Source organism: Carcharodon carcharias, chromosome 17, assembly GCF_017639515.1.
Source record: "Carcharodon carcharias isolate sCarCar2 chromosome 17, sCarCar2.pri, whole genome shotgun sequence".
In the NCBI taxonomy this organism is placed as follows: domain Eukaryota; kingdom Metazoa; phylum Chordata; class Chondrichthyes; order Lamniformes; family Lamnidae; genus Carcharodon; species Carcharodon carcharias.
This window is the reverse complement of record NC_054483.1, coordinates 84,614,062-84,633,454: the sequence shown is the minus strand read 5'-3', so window position 1 is coordinate 84,633,454 and position 19,393 is coordinate 84,614,062. Positions and strand designations below refer to the sequence as shown.

At 41.0% G+C, this 19,393-nt stretch overlaps 1 protein-coding gene across 2 annotated transcripts in view; it reads right to left on the bottom strand.

The window, feature by feature from the left end:
- The window catches only part of ptprea (protein tyrosine phosphatase receptor type Ea), a 227,793-nt gene extending 224,589 nt beyond the window's left edge, over nucleotides 1–3,204 (bottom strand). For both annotated transcript variants that reach the window (XM_041209369.1, XM_041209371.1), the window contains exon 1: nucleotides 3,132–3,204. The gene's annotated coding sequence lies outside the window, so the exon portion shown is untranslated. The remainder of the gene's footprint in view (nucleotides 1–3,131) is intronic.
- Nucleotides 3,205–19,393: the final 16,189 nt, after the last annotated feature.

The window sequence follows — 19,393 nt, the reverse complement described above, 5'->3', positions numbered from 1 at the left end:
AATTTGACCTCATCAGTCACTGTTGAATGATCGCTATGAAGTATCAAAGAGTATTTGGCTATACCATAGGTGTCTCACAATGAAGTCCGAAATAACTTAAGGTGTAAATGATTTTCCTCAATCTTGTTGCTGTCAATTGCGAATCCCATTAAATTCAGAATTCACACAGAAGAAACCATTGACCCACATTACTTCCATTTTAATTTTGAGAAAAGGTTGAAAGCACAATAGCTCAGAACCAGAGCCAGAGCTATGTAACTCAAGTTACATAGACTCCTCTCCTACATCTCTCAATATTCCAGACCTGGAAAAACACATCCTTTGTCCAAAACCCAGGAGAAGAAGTGGGAGAAATGTCACATGATCTCCACCAAGCTGTTAGAACGTGTAATATTGCCGTGTGGAACTGAATCCAGGCAGTTTACCATTTTACCACCTAACTGACTGCAGCAAAAAGAGCTCTGTCCAGGTGATGAGCCTGGCCCTCAGTTACAGTGAACTACTAGAACATCGGAACTCCTGTATTTGTGCCTAGAAAACTCACTTATCGCTACGTGCCTTCTTCCATCGGGGAAGTCATTGCTTCTGGGAAGATGGATCACCCTGTAACAGTTTTAGTCTGCTAACCTCTGAAGGAATACCCCATTTGGTCTTTTGATTCTGGATGCTGGACTCATGTGAAATCATAATTCTTGTTTTTATCGTGGTCTTGCCCTGTACCCCTTTTTTTCCCTTATCCCTCTCTTATTATGCGAGTGCAAAAAGGGGCGGACATTGTGAGACCCCTTCCCACATTTTGTGTGTGTATAAAATAAACCAACCCTCTTATTTTATCTTATTTTGAGGTTGCTGTGGGGCTATTAATAGAGGATTGGATCACTCAAAGCTGAAGGGTTGGGGGAAATACTTATAGAGGGGGAAATCAGAAATTAATAACACCTTTCTGTTTATAGATGGGTAGTGAGTGGAGAAATCAGGGCCGTTTAAATAAATTCTCCTCCTGTCCGTAACACACACCTAATACTGTCTGATATGCACACATTCGGATAAGATCTTGAGAGATTGCTGCCATTATCTTTGGTTAAGGATCTGTTCACAGATCATTCAAGGTGCTTGGATATGTAAAATGCTGAGGTATGTTTGTCTGTATTTAAAATACTACCGTAAATACTGATCAGCGGTTTCCACTTTAGTAGAAAGTCAGGGTGAAGTTGGTGTGGCTTTGTGCCCATCTAGCTTGGCCACCACTGATTCTGTCAAATTTTCTGGAATCATCATCAGTTTCCCAGGCTCACAGCGGGACTCCCACCTTGGAGAAAGCAGTGGGAAGTAGCTACTTGTGGTCTACAGATGTCTGGAACACGGCAAGACTGCCTCAGGGGTGGCCGTTGCAAAGAATTAGTGTTTAAAAAACTTCGGCTGTGAAACTGGACAGGGCCCGAAAACAGGCCTTGTGATCGCAATGCAGGATTACCTCATTCCTATTGCTTCTGATTCTGTGGGCAGAGGAGAAGAAGCAGAAAAAGGAGGGAGGAGGTGGCCAGAAACCCAGGAACAAAGCCAGGATCAAGCCCCAGGGAAAAGTCTGTACCGAAAGTGTCTTCAAGGGCCAGTGGAGAAAAGGTCTGTCCCATTTTCATTTCCCTGTAATCCTGTGGTAGCAGATGGGGAGGCAATATTAGTCTATTGTTATAAATTTGAAATTGTATTTAGGTGATGAACAAGACTTTTCAGCTAGCAGGCAACTTCAGCTCATGGATGTTAACAAGTGCAGCATTGGTGGTAAACTGGAACCATTTAGCATAGTTTGTAGAATAAGTATACCCTAAGATCAAACTAGATTCTTAAAGCTCCTTTCTATTGTGCCTGACCTCTTGACTCATGATTTCCAGACATTTTGATGTTTTTTCCAAGCTCTGTAAGGTCATGGGGACAGCCCTTTAGGTGAGATTTACAATCTTTGATTAATATATTTGATGTATGCCCATGCTGACATTGTCAATAGTTGGCTCTTCTCTATCATAATTTTTATTTCTCTTTCTGAAAACATTATTATCACCCCATTTCAACACTCTCCCCGCAAAAAAACCCAATGGAAAAGGAGCCCATACCAAAATGTAGCTTTGACCGAGTTAAGCTAGGAAGTTTTTTTTTCTCTCAATAAGGGGCTTCAAAGAAAAAAAATTTGATCCCTGCTTTCAGCAGGCACTCTGCGTATGTTCACTGATGCATTCATCAGAATGGCGCTCATACCACAAGTTTGTATGTGGACTGCGGGTGTCATTTTGCAGGAAAAATGGCACTCTTCGTGCCAAAAACTGGGCATTAATAAGCTGATCTCATGGCCTTTAAAATTTTCAGGGTACTTAATACTTAAACCCATACACTGGACACCAGGAGCAAGCTGCCCCTTCCTCATCAGCTACTCACTATCTAGAGTCCTCCTGTCAATTATTCAGGTTCAGACTGGGCAGTGTATGTGCCACCTTAGTCACTTGGAATGCTTTCATTAGACCCATTAAGCAAACCTTATGCAGTTCTGAGTTAGAATCAGACTTTTTAAATATAACCATTTTGCTCAGAAAAACTGATCATGAATTCTAAATTATTCAGTTATATTGGCTAACTAGTAAGCAACCAGCATCTTGGTTCAAACATTCCAACAATCATTCAATTAGAAACAAAAATCCCGCTTTTATTATTAGTTATTTGACCAATAATAAGCTGTCTCGCAAGGACAAGAATTTCAATCATGTGGTGCCTTCAACATAGAAAGAAAATCATCCCAAGGTACTTCTCAGTTGTGAAACTTGAAGAACCAGCGTACTAGTCTAATAAATATTCATAAATTTGTGCAATTCCGGTAGCTACTGGGTACATATGTGTTTACAAACAGGGATGCGTAGGTTCATGGCCATTCAGTTGCAGGTTCAGAAACCATTTAAGAAAGTTGAAGATAAAATCTCTAAGCAGTGATCATTTTTTTTAAGTTGTACTGTTTCCAAGCAATCCAAAGTGGAGTTTCCTCATTCTTTGCCCTTATCCCTTTCCTATCTTGGCCTTTCACTTGCTTAAGTTAAAACTTCTGGTTAAATTTGGCGCAATTAAGCGTATCTCTGATCACCACTCACCTCATTTACTTCCATCATTCTTTCCTCTGCTTGTTCCTTTTTCTCATCAGCATTAACCTTCTTCTTAAATAATCTATGTGCAGAAATTTTTGTAAGATTATATTTCTGGTTGACAGCATGGAAAATGACTCAGAATAAAAATACCATAACCATTGACATGTGTTGGTATATGCGGATTAGCAAACAAACAAATCCTGAGCTTTGAGGTGCAAAGACATATGACATCAACTCAGTATTAGATTGCTTATTCACTATCCTCTCTAAATAAACCAATTCTGTAATAGAACAATAAATAAATAGAAAAGTGATTTAACTTTCCACAGTTTTAACTCCAAAATCATGTAACTTGTGATATAAACAAGATACATGAAAGGATTTCTTGTTTAAACCAGTGTTTCAACTCTCTTCTCTTTAAAGAAAATAAATACTTGTAGGGGAATATATTGCAGGGCCAGGGGGAAAGGGCAACGAAGTGGGTCCAATTGAATTGCTCTTTCGAAGAGCTGGCACAGACTCAGTGGGCCAAATAGCCTCTTTCTGCACGGTATCATTCTATAATTCTATGAAAAGCTCCTTAACCCCTGTAGTCACATCTTTCCTGGATTGGCATTGGCTTTCTATCTTTCCATTGATGAAGCATCTTGAAACATTATGCTAAAGGCACTACATATATGGAAGTAATTGCTGTTGAGTTCAGTGATTTATGCAAAGGAGCACAAAACCTACATTGTGTTTATGTGACACAACTTCCACAAACAAAGTGATTTATAATAACAAAACTAAAACAGAAACAGAAATACCTGGAAAAACTCAGCAGGTCTGGCAGCATCAGCGGAGAAGAGCATAAGAGAACAGTTCTGTTGAAGGATCATGAGGACTCGAAACGTCAATTGTGCTCTTCTCCACCAATGCTGCCAGACCTGCTGAGTTTTTCCAGGTATTTCTGTTTCTGTTTTTGTTTTGGATTTCCAGCATCCGCAGTTTTTTGTTTTTATCTCTGATTTATAATAACCTCAGTTCCTGGTGTTGTGCTATCTTCCCATTAACACTATGGAGCAGCCTGCACAGCATCAACAGTACCAGGCAAGAAACTCACATGCATAAGCCATTAGAAGGTCAGAATGTAATACTTTATATCTGAATGTTCCCTGATAGGTGTAGGAGGTATGTACAGGCCTATAATTGGAGAACTGCAACATCGGTCACTTGTCTCTATGGCAAGTTTTAGGAACAATGTATGGCTTTAACTTATACTCTATATTTGGTTATTAAGAAAAGTGAAACCTGGTTTTAGTTTCATTTAGAGGTTTTGGGAAGCCCGGGGCCCTGTTTGTATACTTGCATTTTTAACGAGGTTTTACAGCTCTTGAAGTGAAGGGATGGGTTATCAAGGGGTTAGTAGTTTAGTGAAGTTAAAAAAAACAAAGTAGAATAAACTATGTTGTTATCTAGTGACAGGGGTCCAGAGGCACACAGAAAGACAGGAAAACACATAAGGGCGGTCAGTTAGAGTGTGTATACCAGAGAGTGCAGGCAGAAGGTCTAATCTCTCTAACAAGAAATCCTGCAAGTCTGCTAGGAAACTTCAGGCAACTCGTGTTGCTCTGAAGTTAAAGTAATAGTGAGTTTAGATTGCAATTTCTGAGTGTCTCAGGGAGAGATACCCACTGAAGAAAAGCATCTAGCAAATGCTCAGAGGTCAGAAATCTGTTTGAAACTGAGCTAACCCAAGCAAGAAACCCTGGCGTTGAGACAGTGGTAAATCTTCACTGGGGTTCTGTGTCTGTAAGGGTCACTGGAATAAAAGGAATAGTGTGAGTTTGAATCAATTTCTGGTGCCTATATTGAAATCTTTCCAACCTTTTTGTCTAGTGTAATATATTTCATTTTTTCTTGTTCAACAAATGTTTTATCCTTTGTGTTAAAAGTACACTGGCAGACTCCTGTGAATGTGCTCAGTAACTGAGTTCCACAGTTTCTAAAAAAAAACAAAGTTAAGATCTATCAAGCCAGGTTTTACTCTGGGATCTGACTTGTCCAGTATTATCATCAGCTGGGGTTATAGCAGTAGGCTGAACACTCGCCCATCAGCCACTGGAAACAAGCAGCTGCTTCTGCTGGAAACAGTACAGATAGTTTTTCTTGCTATAAGTGGGTGTAAATATTTAAGTGGTTTCAACTGACCCAGTACTGGCCCTGTATACAAGCCTGCTGCCATCAAAGCTGACAGGATCCGTTGAGCATCTTAGTTATACACATAAATACTGATATGCAGCTATGAAGATGACCAATGGCATAGTGTACCTAGAATCTATTTTTAATTCTAATTTCAAACAATTCCTCCTACAGCTGAAAATTCTGATAGAATAGATAAAAATGTTAATTCACACAATGAAATGCAGTGGAAATCAATTCAGTGGCTCATGACAACGAGCCTGGGAATTTGTATTTAGAGTAGGAATGGAATGCAAATATTTAAGATCCCAACAAAAAAATTCAGCATGTAAATTCAAAATCTATGTGACCTGCAAGCCATGGACTGTTGAATAGAGTCATTTGCTGTTTAGTTGGCAGCCTTGAATGGAAGGACCTCTGGACCCCTGTCACTAGATAACAGCATAGTTTATTCTACTTTGTGTTTTTTTTTACTTCACTAAACTACTAACCCCCTGATAACCCATCTCTTCACTTCAAGAAGATGCAATCCATAGCTGGTGTGTGCAGTACATTCATTCAGGAAGATTCAAGAACTAAATAACTGGCAAAGGTGTTGAGGCTAACAGATGGTGGCCAGGCTGTCAAAAGCAGCACTTCAGCTGTTGGATTGACAATGAGTGTCTGCCTTATTGCTGAAGAAGGTAACACTTCTCTTTATTGAATTTTCAACTGTTTGTACACAGGCATGTTCTTGTGAAGCCATTTCACATAATACTTGTACTGCTGCTTGTGAGAGGGGTATGTCAATTTATTGGTTTCTTATCTTGGCTGTTTCTAGTGGAACCAACACTTGTTTTAGAAATGGGGTAATTCATTTTTTTCAGCAGTGCTGTGAGTGATTCTGCCTGTAGGAAATACTACATAAGGAAAGATAACCTTAGTTCCTTTACTACATGTTGATGCATAGAGCAAGCTAACACTACATCTATACTATCAGAGACTGGCCCTTGTGAAAGATACCGGAACTTATTTCCCTTTATGACCAGGAGAGAAAGATAGAAAATGAACAACAACAAAAGATCCCTCAAATAAGTCTCCGATCACTTAACTGAACTGGTTAAGGTAGCCATGTAATGTTCATTGCTATCTGTGGTGGCCTTTGACCCAAAGCAGTAACAGTAAGGAAAACTTGTAATTACTTTAAAATGATTGAGGAGTGTGTAATTATTTTTAAGAATGTTTGAAAAGCACTTTTAAGAGTTTGCATCAATTACAAAGGAATCAATTATAATTTTCTTGAATCATAAATACTGGTCCATTTTTCCTGGCAACCTTTGACCTGGAAGCAGTACCAATGGGAAGTTAAGACATGGAAGCCACATAGCCAGACACAAAGGGGAGCAGCAAAACACAAAGGAGAGCTGGAGGTAGAAGGTGATCTGCACAAAGATGCAGACAAAAAGAAAAAGCATACAGAGACAGAAAAAGAAACACATGATTCGTTTGCGGGGAAGCCAGCAAAGCTATCTGTGAAACGGTCAGTTTTCTGTTTGGCAGTAAAAAAAAAAGAATTCCATAAGCTCAAGTCACCCTTTATGAACAAGCTAAAGGGGATTGAATCCTAAAAGCAGTGTGAATAGCTCAGGCATGTGAAGAAGCTGAGAACTCATATCAGATAGCAATGGTAATGTGAGGCATGGTATTAATCAGGAGATGAGAGAAGCATGTAGCTTAGACAACACAGTAATCATGGGTAACTTCAATCTGCATATAAACTGGCTAAACCAATTGAGCACTAATGCTGTGGAAGTCAAATTTCTGGAGTGTATTAGGAATGGTTTTCTGGAGCAGTATGTTGAGGAGCCGACTAGAGGACAGGCTATTTTCGATCTAGTATTATGTAATGAAAAAGGACTAATTAATAATCTTGTTGTAAACGAAAGTGTAGGGATGAGTGACAACAATATCTTGGAAATTTACATTGGAGAGAATTTCCCCCCTCCCCCCCCCGTCAGGAGAGGTTGCACAGGTGCAGGGGCGGACCCGATCAGCGCCCTAATCGGGTCTGCACCACCATTTTACATGGGCGGGCCAATCAAGGCCCGCCCAGCGTGATGCTCACCCAGAAGCGCTGTGCATTCCCTTTGCGGGTGGGGGGAGGGGGTTTCCCTGAGTCGGGACTGCGTTCTTTTGTGCATAAGCGCAAAAGAGTGCAGAAATCTCCCTGAGGCAGCTCTGAGATTAGTTTTAAGTTTTAAAGATTTTTTTAAAGAAAAAAAATTAAGACATGTCCCCTCATGTGACAGTGTCACATGAACTGGGACATGTCAATGAACTCTAATGAAAAAGTTTATTAATTTATGAACCCTTCATGAAATCTCATCCTTCCCATGGATGAGGTTCCATGAAAAATGCAAAGGCTGCCTGGGCTCTTTGCCTGCCCGCCAAACTTAAGGTTGGACGGGCAGTCTTCTCAATAGCCCTGATTAGTTAATTAATGGCCTTAATAGGCCTTTGACAGTTTGGCAGGCACTCAGCCAACTCGGGTGTGCGCCCACCAAATTGAAAATCTAAATGATGTGCGGTGAGGTCGGGGCGCATGCCTGACATCACCCCACGTCATTTTATGCCTCGGCGAGCAGGCCCCACCCCACTTGCCAAGCCGAAAATTATGTTTGAAAGTGAGCTAGCTCACGCTGAAGCAAGGGTGTTAAAGTTGAATAAAGGAAATTACGAAGGCACGAGGGACAAATTGGCTGAGGTGGATTGGGAAAGTACATTAAAAATTATGACTGTACATAGGCAATATCTTCAAAGAACTATTACGTAGCTTATAGCACCCATACATTCCTTCAAGGTGCAAAAACCCAAAAAAAGTCAATCATGGCTGACAAAGGAAGTTAAGGATTGTACAAGAGTAAAAGAAAAGGCTTATAAAGTTGCCAGAAGTAGTAGTAAACCTGATGATTGGAAGGTTTTTAGAATACAGCAAAGTATGACCAAGAAACTGGTAAAGAAAGTGAGAATAGAATATGAAATGCAAACTAGCAAAAACGGACTGTAGAGCTTCTACAAGTACGTAATAAGGAAGGGTTTGGCCAAGACAAATGTGAATCCATTACAGGCAGAGTCAGGAGAATTCATAATGGGAAACAGAGAAATGGCAGAGAAGCTAAATGATTAATTTGTGTCTATTTTCACTGAGGAAGATGCAGGAAATCTCCCAGATTTAGAGATCCAAAGGAAGAGGGAGAATGAGGAGTTAAAGGAAATTAGTATAAGTAAAATGATTGTATTGGAGAAATTAATGGGGCTGAAAGTTGACAAGTCTCTGGGACCTGATATTCTGTATCCCAGAGTGTCGAAAGAGGTTGCTATGATTAGTGGATGCATTGGTGATCATTTTCCAAAATTCTATAGGTTCTGGAATGGTTCCTGAAGATTGGAAGGTAGCAAATGTCACCCCACTATTTAAGAAGGGAGGGAAACAGGAAACTACGGACCTGTTAGCCTTACATCAGTAGTAGGGAAAATGTTAGAATCTATTATAAAGGATGTGATAAATGGATACTTAGATAATCATGATCTGATTGGGCATAGTCAGCATGGATTTGTGAATGGGAAATCATGTTTGATGAACTTGTTGGAGTTTTTTGAGGATGTTACTAACAAAATGGATAAAGGAGATTCGATGGACTTGGATTTTCAGAAGGCTTTTGATAAAGTCCCCTACAGGAGGTTGATTAGCAAAATAAAAGCACATGGATGGGAGGCAATACACTGGCATGGATTAAGGATTGGCTAACAGGCAGAAAACAGAAAGTAAGAATAAACGGGTCATTCTCACAATGGCAGACTGCGATTAGTGGGGTACCGCAAGGATCAATACTTGGGCCTTGGCTGTTCACAATATATATCAACAATTTTGATGTGGGGAGCAAATGTAATATTTCCAAGTTCACGGATGATACAAAGCTAGGTGGGAATGTATCTTGTGAGGAAGATGTAAAGTGGCTACGGGAGGATTTGGACAGACTTAGTGAGTGGGCAAGAACATTGCAGATGGAATATAATGTGGAAAAATGAGAGGTTATCCACTTTGGTAGAAGGAACAAATGTGCAGAGTATTTCCTAAATGATAAGAGATTAGAAAGTGTAGATGTACAAAGGGACCTTGATGTCCTTGTCCATAAGTCACTGCAGCAAGCTATTAGGGAGGCTAATGGAATGCTAGTCATTATCTCAGGAGGATTTGAGTACAGGAATAGTGAAGTCTTGCTTCAATCGTATAGAAGCTTGGTTAGACTGCACCTGGAGTACTGTGTGCAGTTTTGGTCCCCTTGCCTCAGAAAGGATATAATTGCCATAGAGGCAGCACAACGAAGGTTCACCAGACTTGCTCCGGGGATGGCAGAACTGTCTTATGGAGAGAGATTGGGCAAGTTGGGCTTTATTCTCTAGAGTTTCGAAGAATGAGAGGTGATCTCACTGAAACCTACAAAATACTTAAAGGAGTAGACAGAGTAGATGCAGGTAAGATGTTTCCTCTGGTTGGCGAGTCTAGAACCAGGGGACACAATTTCAAAATAGGGGGGAAGCCACTTAGGACTGAGATGAGGAGAAATTTCTTTACCCAGAGGGTTGTGAATCTTTGGAATTCTCTACCCAGAGGGCTGTGAAAGCTCAGTCATTGAGTACATTTAAGATAGAGATTAATATATTTCTGATTAACAATAATGTAAAGGGTTACATGGATAGCGTAAGTAAAAGGCATTGAAGTGTCTGATCAGCCATGATCGTATTGAATGATGGAGCAGGCTCGACAGGCTGAATGGCCTTCTCCTGAAAGGGAACTCTGGAAAGCTACATCATCAAGATTTAATGACCCAAGTGAGACAGGATTCATAGACATGCACCTTGTTGGTGTTAACCATGTCCAGGAACCTCTGGTGGAATACGGCTGCTGGTAAATGCAAGTTGAGAGCTGAATCGAGTGAGTGATAAAGTGGGGGAGATCCTACTTACCAAAGGCTGGATTAGACAACTTTGGAACTGCACATGGTACCTCTTGTGAATGGGCAGTGATGCAGGTGCCCATGGTTATGTCAGATGTATTTTTGTTGTGTTGATTATTTAAAGGGAAATTTACCTTTTAATTTGTAGTATCATTTGCCTGTTAATTCATCTTTAATTTACATTGTTAAAAAAGTAAAAGCTACAGAAAATGAAATCTTTTGGCCATTTCTTCATTTGGGGGATCATTTTTCTTTATTTGTTCATGGGATGTGGGTGTCATTGCCCATCCCCTAATTGTCCTTGTTCAGAGGGCATTTAAGAATCAACCACATTGGTGTGGTTCTGGAGTCACTTGTAGGCCAGACCAGGTAAGGACAGCAGATTTCCTTCCTTAAAGGACATTAGTGAACCAGGGTTTTTAAAGAAAATTGGCATTAGTTTCCAGATTTTTTATTGAATTCAAATTTCACCATCTACCGTAGTGGGATTTGAATCTGAGTCCCCAGTGAATTAACCTGGGTATCTGGAATACTAGTCCAGTGACAATACCACTATGCCACTGCCTCCCCTAAATTTGGTTTTTGGTTTCCTCACAGGGATTGTAACTTATCTTCTGTCCTGTTGCCCTCTGTTATCACAAACTAGTTACAAGCAGTGATAACATACCACAGTGTTGCATTTGAGCTCAAGAATATTATTCAAATAGAAACAAGTTAGGACATAAAAAAGTTAGCAAACTTTAGGGCAGCAATTCTTCCAAGTATTTAAATTGTACTAGTCAAATGATGGCTATTTATTAACGGAAACCTTTCTTTTTGCTTTCAAGGGCACCAAATGTTTCACTGCTTCAATCATGCGAACCCAAGCATTTTCCATCAATGCTGAAAGCACCAAGAGGATCAAAACAAGAGCACAAGATCAATGAATGCAGCTGTTTGTGCTTCACATTCATTAAATTCATTCCTCCCTTTCATCAACAATTTACCAGAAGCTAAAAAGGACACATTCATACAAAAAACAGAACAAATACTGTTAGAAATTGGTGCAGATTTAGTTAAATCTGTTGCCTGCATGTACACCTTTAACAACAGCAGAACTATATACAAAAGACTCTACTGAGGGCAAGGACATGTTTGGTATTGTAGCTCTAATTATTTTTTCAAACAGTTAGAAATACAAAAAGCAAGTTCCTGTGAAGAAGTGACATGTTCTGCTGAGGTAAGAAGGAAGATTGAGACAAACCAATCCAGTTTTTAAAAAAATGTGTTCTTGGTATGTGATTCTTGACAGCCTTTTGTCTCCTAAGGTGATGGTTTGTGCCTCCCTGATCAACTCTGTGTTAGACATTACCTGGCGTGGCTTAGGAGCCTCACTCTGGTGCATTTGCTGCAGATGATGACAGTGGGCTGAGAAGGTGCAGGATTCTCTTGCCTCGCTAACCTGGTGAGCTGAGCTCTCCATTTCTCCTTGCCTCTTCCAATGCCTCTCCAAACAGTCGGCCTCTAGAGGTCACGGCCATCGGCGACCATCTCCCAGTGTCAGTGTCAATATCCGCCATCTTAATATGTCAGTTACAGGTGTCTTTGTAGCAGAGGTATGGACGTCAAGCAGGTCATTCCCAATAGCTGGTTCACCATACAGAAGGTCTTTGGGTAAACAGTCATCACCTATCCAATGGAAATCGGTCAAGCCAGTGCAGATTTCATTGGCTTAACAATGAGTGTACACTGATGGAATTAGATGGGACGTGAGCATCAATAGTAAGGGCAGCATTTATTGCCCATCTCTAAGTGCCCTTTGGCTGTGTGGTTGCTAGGCTATTTTAGAGGGCAGTTAAGATTAAACAACATTACAAGTCATATGTAGGCCAGACTGGGTAAGGATGGCAGATTTCCTTCCAATGTTTTTTTGATCATAATTATTATTAATAAGACTAGCATTTTACTCCAGCTTCTATTAATTAATTGAACTTAAGTTCCCAAGTTGTCAAACATAGAGACTAGGAGCGGGAGTGGGCCATTCAGCCCTTCGAGCCTGCTCCGCTATTCATTATGATCATGGCTGATCATCCAACTCAATAGTCTGCTCCCGCTTTCTCCCCATACCCTTTGATCTCTTTTACTCCTTCTTGAAAACATACAATGTTTTGATCTCAATTATTTTCTGTGGTAACGCATTCCACAGGCTCACCACTCTCTGGGTGAAGAAATTTCTCCTCATCTCAGTCCTAAATGGTCTACCCCATATCCTCAGACTGCAACCCCTGGTCCTGGACTTCCCCCACCATCGGGAACATCCTCCTGCATCCACCCTGTCTAGTCCTGTTAGAATTTTAGAGGTTTCTATGAGATTCCCCCTCATTCTACTGAACTCCAGCAAATATAATCCTGACCAACTCAATTTCTCCTCATATGTCAGTCCCGCTATCCCAGGAATCAGTTGGGTAAACCTTTGCTGTAGCAAGTACAAAGTGGGATTTGAACTCATATTTCCAGAACATTAGTCTGAACCTCTGGATTGCTAATCTAGTAACATTACCACTGTGCTACTGGTTGCATTACAAACCACTACAAATACAGCTTCACAACACCTCACACACTATATGATGTCAACCCTTCTCATAGTTCTTTAACAAACAAAAAGATTAATTACAACTGCAAAATAATGGATACATTAATAACATTTTCAGCCATCAACAAAAAGGTTTTCCTGGCATAAAACTAGTTGGCCAGTGAAAAATCCCAACTCACTATACGGTGGAGATTTAGGCTTTCATTTAATTCCCCATGTGGTGAGTCCCTGGTCACGACTGTGCGGTTTGGGAAGGACAGTAAAGACCACAGTTTAGTTGGGAGTGCAGGGAAGACATCTTGGATATTCTCCCTTCACAGCTAGGTCAGGTGCATGGACAAGAACTTCATACGTGTTTTCCTACCACGTTTGTACTCCACACTTTTGGGATATCATGGACGTCAAGCAGGTTGTTTCCATCAACATAACTTGACATGTTACGATTATTATTTTTATTTTTGGAATAACACATTAAACTTACACCGGCAGATTTTTCCTAGATACTTTAAATAACAAAGAGCCTTTAAAGTGGCCAAGATAGGATCTTAAACTGAAAGACTGGTTTAACTTGCATTTAGTGCAAGATAACCTCTTGGTAAAGGACTTGAAGTTTGCATGAGGAGCAGCTGCCCATGTAGGTTATTAAACAACTTCCAGCATTCATTAATAAGACTGCACAGCATTTTGATGGTCAGGAAATGGACTACAATCTCTCCTAACAGCAACTGGCTGATTGGGATTAAATTAGCAATTGCAGAGGATTTTGAGCATTACTTAGAGTTACATCACCTTTCAATGTTGACAAGGCTGCTGGAGGTTTGAAAAACGTGGGCCAGAAAATTGCGCTCATCAGGCAGGCGCACAGCCAACCCGAATGGGTGCAAAATGACGTGCGATGGCGTCGGGTGAGCGTCCCGACGTCATCACGCGCTGGCACGATATTTCCGTCAGCGGGCACTTGCGGGTGTTGGCAGCGCGCCCGCCAACAATTAACAGGCCTATTAAGGCCATTGAAGATCTAATTGAATTAAGTTTTTCGCCGCTTGTCCAACCTTATGGTTGGCAGGCAGGCAAAAAGGCCGAGTGACCTTTGGATCTTTTGCAAAACCTCATCCATGGGTGGGGCGAGGTTTCGATCCACCTATGAAAAAAAAATTTCAAACTAATTTCTAACATGCCCCCGATCATGTGACTCTGTCACGAGGGGACAATTTGTTAACATTTTTTAAAATCTTTCCTTTTATTTTCATAAATCTCCGTCTCCCTGAGGCAGCTCTGTCCCTCAGAGAGCTTTTCCTGCGCGCATGTGTGAACTTGCGTGCTCGCCCTCTTCCACCCCCCCAACACAGGCAGCGCTGAGCACTGCAGCGCGCGTTTCACGCTGGGCAGGCCTTAATTGGCCCGCCAGTGTGAAATCGTGGTCACAGCCCGATCGTGGACGGTGGTCGGTTTTCCAACTGCTCCAGCTCGCCCCCGCCTAGCCTGCCCGACGAGGGCAAAATTCTGCCCATGGGAACTTGCTGAGATATTTTGCCAAAACTTAATGAAGACTCTTCATTTCAGTGATTCTATGAAGATTTCACCTAAAAATCGGTGTGCGACAACAACACAAAAATGACTTCTTTTTGTGTAATGCATATAATTTAATAAAACATAAAGCACATCATAGGAGCATTAGAAAACAAAATATGACAAGTCAGGTAAGGAGATATTAGGTCGGATAGTCAAAAGCTTGGTTAAGAAGGTAGGTTTTAAGGATGGTCTTAAAGAAGGAATGTGAGGCAGAGGGAAGTAGGGATGGAATTGCAGAGTTTGGCGCTTTGGCAACGACGATGAAGTAATTCAAATCAGGGATGCTCAAGAGGCCAGAATTAGAGGAGTGCAGAATTCGAGGAGGCTTGTGGGCTGGAGAAGATTACAGAGATAGGGAGGGACAAGGCCACAGGGGGATTGGAGGTAAGAATGTAACTTTTAAAATTAAGACATTGCTTGATCAGGAACCAAAGTTCGGCCAGCACAGAGATGATAGGTGAACAGGACTTGGTGTGCTACTCTATCTGGATGCCTCATAGGCATCTTCAGAAGAAAGAAAATGCTTTTCACAGGCACCTTGCTAAGGCTACCTTATTTTGCCTGAGAAATTAGAGGAAGAGATGAGCCAGGCAGAGTGGCAGCAACTGTTGCAGGGGAGGGAAGGCAAATTTGACTCCTTTCCCTGGTGAGTACAGGACATCCCTCCTCCAACAGGACCTATAGTGCCATGTCTGAGAACCTGTGTGCCCTCTCACTTAGCCTCTGAACCATGCTGAAAAGGGCTGCTGCTGTGTGCCAGAATATTTCAGGGGTAAAATATGAGTGGTCATTTTTATTTCAGAGACTGTTTTGGGATCTAGTTGTGAAGCCTATTTAAGTGGACTTGTTGAAAGGGCAATAGCCTGTGGAGATGCCAAGTTAATCATTGTTTTTGGTTGTTGCTTCCACTTAAGGATTAACGATTACCAAAGGGAATCTATGACATCTTCCATTCACTGAAGTATAATTTTTAACAGTACAGTACTATTTAAGCATATTTAAGATGGTAAAAATAGGGAAGTGAAGAATGAGAGGCAAGAGACAGCTTACAGAAGACAATGAAAGTGCCCTGCACATTTGTAATTATTACAGTTAAAACAGCACAAAATATAAATAAAATCATTGTGAATTTTGTCTGACATTCAGAGTTGACTCACGTTTGTAAAATTGAATATTTTCTGATTTTTACTGCATTTTTAATTTTCTCTTGCTGTTCTTCCTAAATGAACATACTAAAGTGCAATAATCTTCACCATCACTGTTTGTGAAATATTTGCAGATGATAGTAAGCAAATATCATTCCTTGATTATGCCTTTGAATTTTAATGTAATATATTGAGCTTATTTGCCTTCTAACCTACTAAATTTGAAACAAAATGAAGTTTTTAATCTGGTACTATTCAAATAGGGCAGAATTTTTCACTCAGTGTGCAAGTGCGTGCCCGACACGTTCAAGTGGAAAATAGCACGTGATGACATCGGGTGAACCTCCCGACGTCGCCATGCTCTTGCATGATATTTTGGTTGGTGGGCGCGCGTGAAAGTCGGCAGCGCTCCCGACAATTAGGAGGGCTATTAAGCCCATTAACGGCGCAATTAACTGGGGCTTTTCACTGCCCATCCAACGTTACAGTTCACAGGCGGGTGAATTGGCCACGCAGCCTTTGCGTTTCTTAGGAAACCTCACCCAAGGGCGGGATGAGGTTTCCGAGCTTAATTTTAAAGAAGATAAAAATTTCAGCATCCATATGTTAAAGTGACTCATTCGGATGCATGGGCATTTTTTCCGGATTTTTAAATCTGTTTTTATTGAATTTAAATTCTTCAGCTCTCTGAGGCAGTTCTCTGCCTTCAGGGAGCTGTCATTCCGTGATCTCCTGCACCTCTGCTGACTTCAGCGCTCGTCCTCCTCCTGCCCCCCTCCCACCCCGGCAGCACTGAGCCTTTCAGCGCACCTTTGACACTGGCAGGCCGTTAATTGGCCAACCAGCGTGAAATCGCGGTGAGGGGCCGATTGTGGTTAGCAGTCCGTTCCCCGGCCACTCCTGGGCCCGCCGCTCACGGCTACCCACCGACCCGAAAATCCTGCCCATAAAGAAGTTGGATTAAATGGAAGGACTTTGAAAGCTGCAAAGTACTCAAAGAATCAATTTACACAAATATTATAGTTACATGGATGATTGAAAATAAAAGGGTATGCGAGCAGCATTACGTGCCCAGTGCTATTCTTCAATTTGTTTAGTCCAGAATTACCTTCTTCATCTCCATGACAAACACCATTCACTGGCACATTATGTACAGTGAATCTGGAATTAAAGAAATGTACCTGTTTCAAATGAAATAATGCATTGAATGATTGCACTTAATAGAGTTTTGGACAGGAAATTGTTCCTGAAACCATGCTGCCCATGCTGATGTCAATGCAACATTTAATTAAAGGCCTGAACATGGTTATTCCTACCACCTTGGTGTCAAATATGAGCAGAAAATTACCACAAGGGAGGTAACTTGCTGCATAGAGATGGCTTCATTGTATAAAGTTGTCTGGTGGATTCCATTATTTATCTTTCTTCTTTTCAAATTGATGCAAACTTACTTACAAAATATATAACACAAAACAAAAACAGAATTACCTGGAAAAACTCAGCAGGTCTGGCAGCATCGGCGGAGAAGAAAAGAGTTGACGTTTCGAGTCCTCAGAACTCCGTTCTGTCGAAGGGTCATGAGGACTCGAAACGTCAACTCTTTTCTTCTCCGCCGATGCTGCCAGACCTGCTGAGTTTTTCCAGGTAATTCTGTTTCTGTTTTTGTTTTGGATTTCCAGCATCCGCAGTTTTTTGTTTTTATATACAAAATATATACTTTAAATGTTCACAATGAATAGCTGCAAAATAGAAATCTGTTTCTGATAAAAACAAACTACTGCAGATGCTGGAAACCTGAGATGAAAATCTGTTTATGATAATTGTTTAATTAAAAGTCTCCTCCAAAAGGGCTTTCACACTGTAAATTGCAGAAATTATAACTGGATTGTTCTTTGTCATTCTAATAAGCACCTTGATGTACTAATTACCTTAAGGTGTTTAGAATGCTATGGACAACCTGCTGAAGTGTTCATAGTGAATGTGGCGGAGATGTGGTTTATTGATGTGCTGATGAGGTATTTCAGATTTTAAAGCTAAGCAATTAATCTACTACAGGGTCAAAAGGATTTTCGATCTGGTGGAAGGAGGTGTGCAATGTCATACATACTTCCTCTGATGTCCAAGCTAAACACAACTTCTTACCACCAAACTGAACTTTCAGTGTTCATAGCTGTGATGTCTCAGAGTGACTAGGTTCAATTAACAACAGGAATTTGCTACTGCAGACAAACACTCAAGTTAGCAACATTCCTAACAACTTTGAAGAATAAGAATATCTTATCACCTTTTCAAATGTGGGCATTCATTTGACCCGGCACTAGATAAAATAGCTTAGTTCAGATTTTTAGCAACAGAAATTGCAGTCAGCTCAGGAGAAACAATTTTTCTTTCCTGTACGTTGAGCCAATTACTTGTGCTTCAAGGGTTCATGATTCATGCAGGTGGACAATTAAATATTTCATTGTGCAACAAACTAAAAATGAATTTAAAAATGACCTAATACTTTGAATACTAGTGCCAATTCCCTGTGATAACTATAGGTAATGTCATTGGTGTACTTAAACACACAATGTCCTTCTGTATTCTGAGCATATTTTGTGAATGAGTGAGCTGCCAGTATAGTACAAAAGTTCAAACCTCCTCCAGTTTGGGCGTGTTCACTGCTGGGAATTGTTTTGTCAAAATATTTACTAAAGCAGCCGAATTTTTAGCTTGTACAAAGCAAGTCGCAGAGTGATTTTGCTCTCAAAGTCATTATTTTGTTTGTCAGTTTTCCTCACTTTACCCCGCCCCTTGCACCCCCCCCCAACCAAACATTTGTGTCTTTTTATGAGCTGCAAATTGAGCACTTTAGCATCCAATATAGCAGGCAGGGTGAGAGCTTATTACACCCCTGAAGTGCAATGCCTGTTACACTGGTGAAGATAGAAAAAGAGGCAGCCAGGGCCTGTGCTGAAACAGGTGGCCCTTAGCATATGACAATAGGCGGCCTAACACCTTCCCTTTTACAAATTGGATTGCACTGGGCTAAACCTGGTCCTTATATGTCACCTGAAAGGGACCATTAGAGACTGCCAAAAGAGTAAGCTTTTCAAAAACAATACTTACTTGAATGGAAGACGTGAGACTGAGCCCATTCCCGATACCTCAGGGCTGACTCGAGGTCAACTACCAGTGATGCAGTGGCCTGAAATTAAGTCCTTTTTGCCTGGGGAAAGCCAACAGATGCCAACGGCTCACTGGTCTCACGTAACCCAATATTGGATGCTCACCTGTTATAGTGCAGTAATAATTCTATGCCCAGTTCACACTGGCTTAGGCCTCTGATTTTTTGCAAACTGCAGTTCCTGAGTGTCCTTTGACACCCCATCCAACTAGCTACCCTTCACACATAAGCCTCAACAGGGAGTACTGCCAAGATACATAGTTGCAAAGGGCATGTCAGCCAAAACAGTACTTATTCTCACCAGACTTGTACACATGAACCTTCCAAAAGGGGTCACTAGATGGTAAAACCACACCCCCCCCCCCCCCACCACCACCACCAAACCTTCCCCAGTAACATTTCTTATTGGTTAGCTGACCACGGACAAGAAAGTTTAGGGTCTGCATGACTTAGTTACGCTGAATTCTGGGTGATCCAATGTGACTTTTTAGCATAATAAAAATGTTATCCAAACAAGTGCTCTATAACCAGCCATGTTACCCAACTATGGAATCACAAAGTGCAATGCATTACCTGCTTTCATAGAACAAAAAGGAACAGAAAGAATAGAATATTACAATTTATAAAGCATTTTA